Below are 8525 nucleotides of genomic sequence, written 5' to 3' on the forward strand. Positions count from 1 at the left end.
TACCTCTAAAATTATTCTATCCCAGGGCACCTTGGTGGCTCAGTCAGTTAAGTACCTGACTCTTGATTTCAGCCCAGGTCATAATCTCACAGTTCTGTGTTGACAGCATGGAGTCTGCTTCAGGTTTTCTCTCTCCTTCTCTCTCTCTACCACTCCCCTGCTCTCTCTTTCTCTTTCTCAAAATAAATAAACATTAAAACATTAAAATAAAAATTAAAAATATTCTGTCTATTGATGATCTGCACCACTTTGATTAAAACTCTGTGTCACATAACCTATATTGGAATTTTTTGCTTACATGTTGCTATAGACTGAATGTGTGTATCTTCACTAAAATTCATATGTGGAGATCTAATTCCCAATGTGATGGTATTTGGAGGTGGGACTTTTAGGGGTTGAGTAGGTCATCAGGACTGTGCTCTCATAAAAGAGGTCCAGGGAGTTTCTTCACTCCTTCCTTTATGTAGTAAGGACACAGTGAGAAGAAGCTGTCTATGAACCAGGAAACAAGACCTCACCAGACAGTGTCTACCAGTGCCTTGATCTTGGCTTCCCCAAGAATTGTGAGAAATACGTTTTGTTGTTTATAAACAACCTGAATGAAGGCACATGCCTGGTGTTGCACCTTTATATCAACATTTTTTACCAAATTGTCTGAAGTAGGATAGACTGTCAATAAATATTTAATAGGAGAAAAACAAGCAGGCAGGTAGGCATATGTGAATGTCCTGGTATCGATGTTAAAAAATCTTGCACATGTTCTGTGGTCAGTAGACAGGCAAGGATAACTGGAAGAGAGATTATTCTTCATCTAGTTGTCAAGAACTCTGTATTTTGCTAAACCTAAATACTTGCATGCCTTTTCATGTTTTGTTTTATTTTTGTCTTTTCATGTTTCAATTTAAAACACTACATTTTATAAAAGTAAGACAACTTTGAATTACAGTAATGAAAAACACTTTGGATAAATTTTATTTATATATATATATATGTATATATATGATCAAAAGCATCCAGCATGTAATCTTATTTGGTAAAGGAATGTAGTTTCAGAGTTTTACTTTAAAGATTCAAGATCTGGGAACATTTTTAAAATGATATTTCAGAACAACAAAAAGCCTTCACAAACTCATGTAATTGGCACTTTTCTCCCCACCATGTAAGAACTCTTACATGTATTGATTCACGATTGCAAAGCAAGCACATTTATTTAGACTGATTCGTGAAATCAGCTATACTAATGGAAGACTGTACTACTTGCTCCAGTATTGGGCCCTGAAAATCAATTACAGGACAATGATGCCATTATTTGCCTCTTGTAAACAAAGGTTCTTTAAATTCCAGAACGTGTCCGCCATGTTAGAGATGAGGGACCAAGCATTTTATTTCAAGAGAGTATAACACATTGCTTGTTTAGATGAGCTGAATGCCATGAAATTAATATTGGCTCATTCTGAGTTTTCCAGTTATGCTCAAATGCATGCATCATTTTTGGAGGAAAAACAACACAAAACCTATGTTTATAATGGCACTAACTTGCATACCAGTTCTTAAAATAAAAGTTTTACTAAAATGATTTAAAAGAAAACCAAAATTCTATAAAATATCTTAGTCCAAATGGCTTAGGACTAGAAAGGATTCTTCCCTTGCTGCATACCACTTGGCTACAATTAAAGAATGTTATGGTTTCAAGGAATTTCCAGTTTTAGCCATTTAGAGTCTGACCAACCTTCCATCACATAGGTTTCAGTAGTACTTACTAGGTTCTTTCAAAACAGAGTTGTTCTTTTTCTGGAAACATCACTTACAATTATATCCAAGAAACAATGCTTAGAGTTTATTTTTAAGAAGGAGAGGAAATTTAAGTCAAGATTAAAGCTACAACTGCCACAGAGTCTCCTCCCAAAAAGGGCCCTTAAATCTAACTAAGTTCTAGGTTTTTTTTTAAAAAATATACTTCCATAGAGGATGATTTGGAGTTCTTGGTTTCTTCCTCCACAAAGACTGGAAGGAACTTTGGCAAATTTAGTCTCAAAACCCAAATATTAATGCGTCAAAATCATTGGAGAAATAAACCATGGAAATAACTAATTTCTAATTTGGCTCCAACATTCTCGAAAATTCTCACCAATTAAATGTTTGGAAAAGAACTATCAGTATTAAAGTTAACTCCAAAAGGAGAGATATTGGTAATGAGAGTTATAGTTTTAAATAGTATCTGAGCTAATTTTTTTGAGAAGTCTTTGTGAGAGTACCATACAGCATTCAGATTCACAAAGCCTACAATTTTACAAAATACTCTCACCATGTTGTTCCATTTAATGTTGACACTGTCCTTACAACATAGGGAGGCAAGATTTACACCCCTCAGAGAGGTCTCTGAATCTCCTTTTGTCTTTGTAAAATGGCAATAATAAATAACATTTGATGTGCCTAACCCTTTGTATTGTGGAGAATAAAACAATCCTATGTCTGTCTCTTATGACAGACATGAGAAAAAATTAAACTAGAATCTAATGCATATTTTATTGCACTAAAGATAAAGAGAGAATTGGGGATATCAATTTTAAAAATACAGAAGCAATATATTCAGAGTTATTAAGGAAATTGAGTCAAATTATTCATGAAATATATACATGCATACACATTCAAATACAGCACAAACATATCAAATTATTTGTGAAATACACACACACACACACACACACAGGCCCTCATCCTGCTAATCTTCATGTTTCACAGTCTGGGGAACTTTTAAATGATATTTGCTTTATGCTTACCATTCCATTGTTTGTCCCTGAAGAAATCATTCAAAAATTGAATGAAGAAATGAATGTAACAATCTATCTAGAATGAAAATCAGGCAGATCAAAGAAAGAAAATATACTGAACCATAAAGCAAGTCAACAAAATTGAAAGGACTGAATTCATGCAGAGTACATTCTCTCATCCCAATAGACATTAGCTTAGAAGTAAAAAATGAAATAGCTAGCAAAAAATCAAATGTTTGGAAATTAAGTAATGTGTTTTTAATTGATCCATGAGGAGAAAAGGGAAATTAAAATAGAAATCAGAAATGTTTTTAACTAAGTTGTAATGAAAACACAACCTATCAAAACTTGTGGGACACAGCTTGTGGTTCAACAAAAACTTATAGCCTTAAATGGACATTTGAAAAGAATAAATGTTGGAAATGAATTCTCTGGGAATCTGTATCAAGAAATAAGGAAAAAAAGAGCAGGAAGATGCTTGTGTTTGAAATATATAAAGAACATTTAAAGTCAATTAGAACAAGAGAGACCTGCCAATAAAAAATATTTTTTAAGGATAATTTAGCACTTAGCCAAAGAAGACAGCCACATCACCAAGACATATGTGAAAAGGTTCCAAACTGATAGTAAATGTAGGAAATGAAAATGGAGACCATAATGAATGAGCACATGAGCACCAGAATAACTATAATTAAAACACTGATAATAACAACTGTTCGTGAGGGTATAGAAGAACTGGACCCCTCGCAGATTGGTGGTAAGAAAAAAAATTCACACAACACTTTAGAAAGGTGTTTGGTAATAACTGCTACTGGAGAGCCTTTGCATACACTTTTCAGGACACTGTATACTTTTGTAATTATTTTATTTATTTTATTTTTATAATTTTATTTTATTTGTTTATTGTGATTTTTTTTAATGCAGGGCAGGCATTCCCAAACATTTACATATTGTAGTATACAGAAACCAATGTTTGTTTAGCACACTGAGGAAAACTGAGGAAGATTTTGTGGCATGAGGTCGTCAAATTCACCACCAGTGAACCACCCAGTCACCCTGAGGAGTGATGTGTTCAATACTTGGGACATTTTTATCTACACACAGCAGTGTGTTAGATTCACACCTTTTGGGAAGCTCAGTGGTAGGTCATTAAATTATGAGAAGAAACAGAAAATTCCTATAAATATTTCTATTGTCTATATATTTTAAATTATTTATGCAATAACAAATACTAAATTCCCAGGTGATGTGCTCTGTTAGAACAGGGAATATTTCCTAAGGATTGGGAACAGAGGAAAAGAGGTCTTGGAAGTATTCAGACTTGAGTTATCTGTTTTTTTATTTTGAATTTTATTTAAATCCAAATAAGTTAACATATAGTTTAATAATGGTTTCAGGAGTAGAAGCCAGTGATTCATTACTAACATACAATACCTGGTGCTCATCCCAAGTGCCCTCCTTAATGTCCACCATCCATTTAACTCATCCCCCAAATAACACCCCTCCAGCAACCCTCAGTTTGTTCTCCGTATTTAAGAGTTTCTTTTGGTTTGCTTCCCTCTCTTTTTTTTTTATTTTTCCTTCCCTTTCCCTATGTTCATCTGTTTTGTTTCCTAAATTCCACAACTGATATTTATCATTCTCTGATTTATTTTGCTTAGAATCATGCATTCTAGTCCATCCATGTTGTTGCAAATGGCAAGATTTCATTCTTTTTGATCACCAACTAATATTCCATTGTATATGTATGCTACATTTTCTTCATCCATTCATCTGGTAATGGACATTTGGGCTCTTTTCATAATTTGGCTATTTTTGATAGTGCTGCTATAAACATTGGGGTGCATGTGCCCTTTGAATCAGTGACTTTATATCCTTTAGATAAATACATAGTAGTGCAATTGCTGAGTCACAGGGCAGCTTTATTATTAATTTTTTGAGGAATCTCCATATTGTTTTCCAGAGTTGCTACACCAGGTTTGCATTCCCACCAGCAATCCAAAAGTGTTCTCCTTTCTCTAAATCTTTGTCAACATTTGTGTTTCCCTACTTGTTCATTTTAGCCATTCTGACAGGTATAACATGATATCTCATTATGCTTTTGATTTGTATTTCCCTGATGATGAATGATGTTGAGCATCTTTTCATGTGTCTGTTAGCCATCTGGGTGTCTTCTTTGGAAAAGTCTCTGTTCATATCTTTTGCCCATTTCTTCACTGGATTATTTGTCTGTTGGGTGTTGAGTTTGATAAACTTTATATAGATTTTGGATACTAAATCTTTATCAGATATGTCATTTGCAAATAACTTCTCCCATTCCATCAGTTGCCTTTCAGTTTTTTATTTATTTTTTTTCCTTTGGTATGCAGATTTTTATCTTGATGAGGTTCTAATAGATCCGTTTTACTTTCATTTCCCTTGCCTCTAGAAACATGTCTAGCAAGAAGTTTCTATAACCATGGTCAAAGATGGTGCTGCCCGTGTTCTCCCTTAGGATTTTGATGACTTCCTGTCTACATCCATTTTGAGTTTATTTTTGTGTGTGGTGTAAGAAAGTGGCCCAGATTCACTTTTCTTCATGTCACTGTCAATTTTTCCCAATACCAGTTGCTGAAGAAACTGTTTTTTTCTATTGGATATTCTTTCTTGCTTTGTCAAAGGTTAGTTGGCCATACATTTGTGGGTCCATTTCTGGGTTCTCTATTTTGTTCCATTGATCTGTGTCTGTTTTTGTGCCAATACTATATTGGCACAAATATCTTGATGATTACAGATTTGTAATACAGCTTGATGTTTGGTTTTCTTTTTCAACATTAGTTATTCAGGGTCTTTTGTGGTTCCAAAAATATTTAGTATTGTTTGTTCTAGCTCTGTGAAGAATGCTGGTGTTATTTTGATAGGTATTGCATTAAATGTGTAGATTGCTTGGTTAGTAACAACATTTAATGATATTTGTTTTTCCAATCCATGAGCATGGGATGTTTTTCTATTTTTTTAATGTCTTCTTCAATTTCTTTCACAAGGTTTCTATAGTTTTCAGCAGAGATATCTTTTACCTCTTGGGTGAGGTTTATCCCTAGGTATTTTATTATTTTTTGGTGCAATTATATCCACTTAAATCTATGTTCTCAAAAATATGTCTGGTTATCAGCATTCTGTAACCTGTCTCAAATCCTTGGAGAAATAAGGTAAGACATAAATTCATTCATCTTTTAAAAAGATAGCTTTGGCTTCTGCTTCTGGGAAAATGGAGTAGATTTACTTTTTTACTAAGTATAGCTATAAATCCTGTATATTACATCTCAAGTAAGCATAAGGACACTCAAAAAGGCAGAGAGAAGGCAGACTATCTAGAGACCTTTGAACTAGAGAAATAACGTGGTGGCAAGGTCCCTGGATTTTCTTTTAGTCTAACCCAATTGAAACATGAGCAAAAACCATGAGGAGATATTTCACTAAAAGCATATACAGATGGCAAACAAGTTCATAAAAGCTTATTCAACATTATTAGTCATTGAGGAGATAAAAATTAAAACTAAGCCATCTATCAGAATCACTTAAAAAAAGAGAGATTAGCTTTAAAATCAAATGCTGGTGAGGATGTGAAGAAACTAAACTGCTTATCCATTGAAGGCAAGTATGTGAAATGGTTTGGTCACTATAGAAAAGAAAAGGCAATTTCTTAAAAACTAAACAGACAACCACGAAAAGACTCATCAATTGCCCTCCTAGGCAGTTTCCCAAAGAAATGAAGATTTAGGAGCCCCTAGGTGGCTCAGTCGGTTAAGTTTTTGACTTGGGCTCAGGTCATGATCTTGAGGTTCACGAGGTCAAGCCCTGCGTTGGGCTCTCTGCTGCCAGTGCAGAGCCCCCTTCAGATCCTCTGTCCCCTTCTCTCTTTGCCCCTCCTCCACCTGTGTTCTGTCTCTCTGAAAATAAATAAACTTCAAAAAAAATGAAGATTTATATTCACACAAAAACCTATACACACATATTTACAACTGTTTCATTAAAAACATTCCAAAACTCAGAGGTCTTCACTGATGAATGGTGACACCAGTTTGTAGATCAATACCATGGAATACTACTCAGAAATAAAAAGGAAAACAATCTATGAATAAATGTTACAACATAAACAAATATCCCAACCATTCTGCTAGTGAGCAAAGCCCAAGCTGCTACATACTATATGATTTCATTCCTATAACACACTTGAAATGACAAAATTCTAAAACTGGGCAATAGATTAGTGACCACCAGGGGGTGGCAGGAACAAAGTAGGTGTGGTTTTAAAGGGACAACTTCAAGAATCTTTGTGATAATGGAAACATTCTGTATCTTGGCTGTATCAATATCAAATATGACATTGTGCTATAGTTTTGCAAGATACAATCATTGGGAGAAACTGAATCAAGGGTGTATAAACTGTCTCTGTATTGTTACTTATAAGTGCTAGGAATCTGCAAACGTATCAAAGTAAAAGGTTCAAGTAAAAATAAAAGTAAAATCATGTACCTTCATGTTATTCAGATGACCTGTCTCCACTTTTAGTGGACCCATTTCATCATAAGCTTTACCTTAATTCCAAGGCTCTGCTCCCTTTGATTTGGTGTTATTTTCTTCTCCCTTCCCCCTTTCCTTCCTCAACTCCATCAGATCTTTGTGTGCTGGGCGGCTTTCCCCCACCCTCCTGGTATAAGTCCACCTCACACTTAGATCTTTCCTTATAAAAATATTTGTTATATTTTCATAATTGTATTTAGGTTACTGCCTATTCAATATTTGATTGCTTTATATTTAAAAGACATTTAAGAGATTTTTTTAAGTTTATTTATTTATTTTGAGAGAGAGAGAGAGAGAGAGAGTGCACACAAGCAGGGGAGAGGCAGAAAGAAAGAGAGAGAGAATCCCAAGCAGGCTCTGTGCTGTTAGTGCAGATCCAGATACAAGGCTCAATCTCACAAGCCATGAGGTCATGACCTGAGCTGAAATCCAGAATTGAATGCATAACTGACTGGGCCACACAGGTGCCCAAAGAGATTTTTGTATTCCAAGTCTAGTTAAAAAAATAGTCTCAGAATGCCTAGACAACTCTGTAAATTGCTCAAAGGAAAGTAAAACCTGAGAGCTTAGATTCCCAAACCCTTTGCAAAATGTTTTTTTTATTTGTTTCTTGTGTTGCAAAAGTCATTGCTTCTGCTTATATTTCAAAATAGCCATAAAATACCATAAACTTAAAAAAATTAATTATTTTGGGGTGCCTAGGCGGTTTAGTTGGTTAAGTGTCTGACTTCATGATCCCAGGGTTGTGGCATCAAGCCCTCTCTCCAGCTGTGTGCTGGACATGAAGCCTGCTTAAGATACTCTCTCACACTCTCCTTCTGTCTCTCTGCCCCTCACCTACTCTCTCTCTCTCTCAAAAAAAAAAAAAAAAGGAAATCCAAGAAACAACTAACTCATTAACACAGTAAATATATATATATATATATATATATATACACACATATATATACGTATAATGCATACAAATTGCAACATTTAAAAAAATGACAGAAATTGACTTGTTAATCCTATTTCCAATCCATATAGTTCTTCCTTCACTATTTTTCTTCAGAAGCAAAAACAAGTACCTGCATGTGTGTGCACACATACATAGGTGTACCATATAAATACATGTTTTCCTACTAGTAACACAGCTTAGAAATCATTCTCTATCAGCTCATAGATGTTCAGGTAGACAGACCTTAGGGTGGT

The sequence above is a fragment of the Suricata suricatta genome, chromosome 3, assembly GCF_006229205.1.
Source record: "Suricata suricatta isolate VVHF042 chromosome 3, meerkat_22Aug2017_6uvM2_HiC, whole genome shotgun sequence".
Taxonomy (NCBI): domain Eukaryota; kingdom Metazoa; phylum Chordata; class Mammalia; order Carnivora; family Herpestidae; genus Suricata; species Suricata suricatta.